This window comes from Cynocephalus volans, chromosome 9 (genome assembly GCF_027409185.1).
Source record: "Cynocephalus volans isolate mCynVol1 chromosome 9, mCynVol1.pri, whole genome shotgun sequence".
In the NCBI taxonomy this organism is placed as follows: Eukaryota; Metazoa; Chordata; class Mammalia; order Dermoptera; family Cynocephalidae; genus Cynocephalus; species Cynocephalus volans.
In genome coordinates, this window is record NC_084468.1 from 68,701,918 (window position 1) to 68,708,373 (window position 6,456).

Below are 6,456 nucleotides of genomic sequence, written 5' to 3' on the forward strand. Positions count from 1 at the left end.
GGATATAATTTTGATTGTCACAACTGGGTGGGATTGGGGGGTTGGTGGGGAGTGCTATTGGCATCTAGTGGATAAAGGCCACAAATACTGCTGAACACCTTTCAATGCACAGAATAGCTTCCCACAACAAGAATTATTCAGCCCAAAATGTTGATAGCATTGAGATTGTGAAATACTGAGCTAAAGTAATTTAATGAATAGAAGGTAGTCTTTTGACATATACTGCTGTAACAACTGAATATTTTTATACAAAAAAAAAATCTTAACCTATGTGTCTTACTATATAATTAACTTGAAATGGATAATAGACTGAAAAATGAGTTAAAACTACAAAACTTCTAGAAAAAAACATGGAAAAAATATTTGTGAGTTTGGTTAGGCACATTTATTAGATATAACACAAAAAGGACAAACAAAAATGATAAATTAAGCATCAATATTAAAATACTTTATAGAAATGATATTTCTTTGGATGTTATTCTGTGAATGTGAGGTTTAGAGTTTCTTCAGCCACATTCTCTTCCTGAGAATGAAGTGATCTAAAACTGAAAAAATATCACAGAAAAATTGAACAAGAGATATTGTATCATGTGTTACCTCTAAATTTCCTATTATGTAAACAAATAAATTTGTTGATGGTTTAAGTCAGTTCATGATGTGTTTTCTGTTGCCTGCAACCAAAATCTTTCTAACTGACAGATATAAATGAAAATGTTAGCAGTATTTCTCTATGGGTAATAAGATAACTAACAGGTTCTAATTTTCTTTTTGTTTTTTAATGATGCACATGTTCTACAACAATGAAAACAATAATGGTAATAGTTGACATTTTGAATTTTTACCATGAGCAATGCACATTTCAATATCTCATTTTAGTTGCCTCAACAACCCTATGACATAAATGTCATCATATTGCCCATTTTATAGATGAAGAAACCAGGCATTAGTGAATAATTTGATTGAGGTTAAGAACAATTTGTCCAAGTAGATAATAAAAGTAGAATTTAATCCCAGACAATCCGACTCCAGATCCTGTTCTCATAATCATAATGCTATGCACTAAATGTGAATTCTCTCATAATAAAAATATATGATTTGAAAAATTTTGAGTACATGTTAGCAAGATTAAGAAATTCTTATAAAATGAACAAACTAAACATTAGTTTCAAGTATTAGCATTTCTGATCAAGCCAGTATCAATAGTCAGCTATGCATTTTCTGGATTAGTATGCTTTACTTACAATGAGTAATCACTGAATGGAACTTTCAGACATTGTCAGATGTTTCTTGCCCAGGTCCTTACCAAGTCTTGTGGAACGTACTTTGTCTCTGCTATTTAGTTGTTTTTTTTTCTTTTAACATTTGCTTCTAAGTGCAATTCAAAAAGTTGGTGCTGAGCTTTTTTGCTTCCTCTTGCCATGCAATCTGCTTGTACCCACTGGCTGTCTGCCACTTTCTGCCATGAATAGAAGCAGCCTGAGGTCCACACCAGATGCAGCTGTCCCAGTATCACGATGCAGCAGCAGCGGCCGCAGACTGAGGAGACCTACCTGCAAGGGGAGCGGCGCGGTGGACCAGGAAATTCCATTCTCCCTGATGAAGATCTGGCTTCCTTTCATTTGGGTTTACTTGGTCCAGAACATCCACTAGCCTCAATCAAGAATGACCAATTCACAACTGTTAAGAAACAATGACAGAAGACTAGAGATCTGCGCTGGAACAGGCAGGAAATGCACACCACGGGACCTTACTTCAGGTTGCTCCTCTCTCTGTAGAGACTTTAGAGCTTCTAGCCACACACACCCCAGAAAAAGCAGGCAGGGCAGGACTTCCAGTCCAGGCCAATCCCCACTGCCAGGAGAGACTTAAGCCCGACATGCTGGAGAAGACAGGCAGGGCTGGATCTCTGGCCCAGGCCAACCCCTGCCACCAGGAGAGTCTTAAAAGCCTCAGGGCTCTCACACCCCACACCTGCCATCCCAGAGAAGGCAGGTGGGGTGAGACTTCCAGCCCAGGCCAGTCCCTGCCACCAGGAGAGACTTAAGAGGCTTAGGGCTCTCACACCACAAGCCAGCCATCCCAGAGAAAGCAGGCAGAATGAGACTTCTGCCTGTGAGGAATATCTTAACAGGCGTGGGGCCCCCACACCCCAAGCCAGCTGTCCCAGAAGAGTCAGGCACAGTGGGAACCCCAGCCAGGCTAGTTCCTGGTGACCAGAAGTGGCAGTCCTTTCAGGACCCAAGCCAGACATCAGGGTGAAACGAGTGGACTGTGATATCCCTGGCCACAATGACAAAACAACAAAGGAAAGACACCAGAAATATAAAAATCAAGAAAGCACATCACCACCAAAGGAAAATAATAACTCTCAAGCACTAGATCCTATGGAACAGGAAGTCTTTGAAATGACAGACAAGGAATTTAGAGTAACAAATCTAAGGAAACTAAATGAAATACAAGAAAACTCAGACAACACAATGAAATGAGAAAAAAATATACAGGATCTGAAAGAAGAAATGTACAAAGAAATCAAAGCCTTGAAAAAGAATGTAGCTGAGCTTGTGGAGCTGAAGGATTCATTCAATAAAATAAAAAAACACAGCAGAGAGTTTAATAAGCAGACTGGAACAAGCAGAAGAGAGAATTTCTGACCTTGAAGATAGGCTGTTTGAATTAACACAGTCAGACCAGAAAAAAGAAAAAAGAATCAAAAAAATTGAAGAAAATCTAAGAGAGACTACAGACAACTTTAAGCACTCAAATATCCAAATCATGGGTATTCGAGAAGGGGAGGAAAAAGGAAATGGCATTGAAAACATATTCAATGAAATAATAGCAGAAAACTTCCCAGGTATAAGGAAAGTCATAGATCTACAGATTTAGGAAGCCCAAAGATCCCCAAACATGATCAACCCAAAAATATCCTCTCCAAGACATGTGATAATCAAACTGGCAAAACTCAAAGACAAAGAGAGAATCTTAAAAGCTGCAAGAGAGAAGTGGCAAGTCATCTGCAGGCGTGCCCCTATCAGGATAATATCAGACTTTTCATTAGAAACCCTAAATGCCAGAAAAGAATGGAATGATATATTCAAAACACTAAGGGACAAAAATTGCCAGCCAAGAATGCTTTACCCAGCAAGGCTATCCTTCCAAAATGAAGGACAAATACTATATCTCTTAGACAAACAAAAACTGTGGTAGTTCACTCACACACAACCAGCCATACAAGAAATTCTCAAGGAACTACCAGGTTTGATACCACAAAAACAGCCAATACTGCCATGAAAATGCAAGAAAGAACAATACCTACCAGCAAAATAAAAATGCTAACAAAAGAGAAAAAAAAGTTTATCTATCACCCCAAGAAACCAACAAATACAGAAGACAAACAGAAAATTAGAAAGAAAGGAACAAACGATACTTAAGACATCTAAACAAAAATCAGTAAAATGCTAGGTATAAGTCAACACCTTTCACTAAGAACTCTAAATGTAAAGGGATTATATTCCCTATTCAAAAGACACAGATTGACTGACTGGATTAAAAGGATGGACCCAACAATAAGCTGTCTTCAGGAGACTCACTTGACCTGTAAAGACATACATCAACTAAGAGTGAAAGTTTGGATAAAGATATATCATGCAAATAGAAATGAAAAATGAGCTGGAGTAGCTTTTCTTCTATCAGATAAAATAGACTTTAAAGCAAAAAACCATAAAAAGAGATAAAGAAGGCCACTATATAATGATCTATCCATCAAGAAGACATAATAATCATAAATATATGGGCACCCAAGTCGGAACAGCCAGATTTACAAAGCAAACACTATTAGATCTAAAGAAAAAGATAGACACTAACACCATAATAGTGGGGGACCTGAACACCATTCTCTCCATTGGACAGATCACCTAGGCAAAAAATCAATAGAGAAACACAAGATCTAAACAATACTTTAGACCAATTGGACTTGGCAGATATCTACAGAACATTCCATCCAATAACCTCAGAATATTCGTTTTTCTCATCAGCACATGGAACATTCTCCAGGACAGACTACATGATAAGTCACAAAGCAAGTCTTAACAAATTCAAAAAAATTGGAATTATTCCATGTATTTTTTCTGATCACAATGGATTAGAATTAGAAATCAATAATAAATGAAACTCTGGAAACTACACAAACACATGGAAAGTATACAACCTTCTACTTAATGATGCATGGGTCCAAGAAGAAATTAAATAGGAAATCAAAAAAATTTCTTGAAACTAATGAAAATAATGACACATCATACCAAAATCTGTGGGACACTGCAAAAGCAGTATTAAGTGGGAAATTTATCACATTAAATACTTACTTCAGAAGAATGGAAAGATGGCATATAAACAACCTAACACTTCGCCTTAAAGATCTAGAAAAACAACAACAATCCAAACTTAAAGTTAGTAGATGGAAAGAAATAATTAAGATTGGAGCAGAATTAAATGAGATAGAAACCCCCAAAACAATACAAAAGATCAATGAAACAAAAAGTTGGTTTTTTGAAAAGATAACAAGATAGCAAGATTAACTAAAAAGAGAGAAGACCCAAATAACAAAAATTAGAAATGAAAAAGGTTGATATTACAACTGACACCTCAGAAATACAAGGAATGACTAGAGACTACTATAAACAACTATATGCCAACAAATTTGAAAATCTGGAGGAAATGGATAAATTTCTGGATGCATACAAATTACCAAAACTGAGTGAAGATACAGAAAATCTGAACAGACCAATAGCAATAAAAGAGATTGAAGCTGTTACCAGAAGGCTCCCAACAAAGAAAAGCCCAGGACCAGATGGGTTCACTGCAGAGTTCTACCAAACCTTTAAAGAGGAACTGATACCAATTCTCTATGGCAAACATCACCCTGATACCAAAAATAGACAAAGATGCATCAAAAATAGAAAACTACAGGCCAATATTCTTGATGAATATAGATGCAAAACTCTTCAATAAAATACTAGCTAACAGAATACAGCAACACATACAAAAGATTATACACCACGATCAAGTGGGATTCATCCCAGGGATGTAAGATTGATTCAACATACACAAATCCATAAATGTGATATACCACATCAAGAAAAGAAAAACAAAAACCATATGATCATCTCTACAGACACTGAAAAAGCATTCGACAAAGTTCAACATTCTTTCATGATAAAGATTCTCTACAAGTTAGGCATAGATGGAAAGTATCTCAACATAATTAAAGCCATATATGATAATCCCACTGCCTATATCATCCTGAATGGGGAAAAGCTGAAAGCTTTTCCCTTAAAAACAGTAACTAGACAAGGATGCCCACTCTCACCACTCCTACTCAACATAGTGTTGGAAGTACTAGCCAGAGCAATCAGAGAAGAGAAGGAAATAAAGGGCATCCAGATTGGAAAGGATGAAGTCAAGCTGTCCCTTTCTGCAGATGATATGATCCTATATCTTGAACAGCCTAAAGCCTCTATAAAAAAACTCCTAGAGTTGGTAAATGATTTCAGCAAAGTTACAGGATACAAAATCAACACATGAAAATCAGTAGCATTTCTATAGTCTAACAGTGAACAGGCAGAAAAAGAAATCAAGAAAGCCAGCCCATTTACAATAGCCACCAAAAAAATAAAATACTTAGGAATAAAGCTGACCAAGGATGTGAAAAATCTCTACAAAGAGAGCTGCAAACCACTGTTGAGAGAAGTTAAAGAGGACACAAGAAGATAGAAAGATATCCCTTGCTCTTGGACTGGAAGAATTAACATTGTGAAAATGTCAATATTATCCAAAGTGATCTACAGATTCAATGCAATCCCCATCAAAAGTACAATAACATTTTTCTCAGAAATGGAAAAAGCTAACAAGACATTTATATGGAACAACAAAAGACTATGCATAGCCAAAGCAATCCTGAGCAAAAAAAATAAAGCTGGAGGCATAACAATACCTGACTTTAAACTATATTACAAAGCTATAATAACCAAAACAGCATGGTACTGGCATAAAAATAGACACATGTATCAATAGAATAGAATAGAGAACCCAGAAATCAATCCATATGCCTACAGCCATCTGATCTTTGACAAAGGTAGCAAATCTACATACTGGGGAAGAGATTGCCTTTTCAAGAAGTGGTGCTGGGAAAATTGGATACTCATGTAGGAGAATGAAACTAGACCCATACTTTTCACCATATACCAAAATCAACTAAGAATGGGTTAAAGAATTAAATGTACATCCTTAAAACAATAAAACTCCTTAAAGAAAACATCGGGGAAACACTCCAGGAAGTAGGAGTGGGTACAGACTTCATGAATAGGACCCAAAAAAGCACAGGCAACTATAGGAAAAATAAACAAATGGGATTTTATGAAACTAAAAAGCTTCTGCACAGCAAAAGAAACAATCAACAGAGTT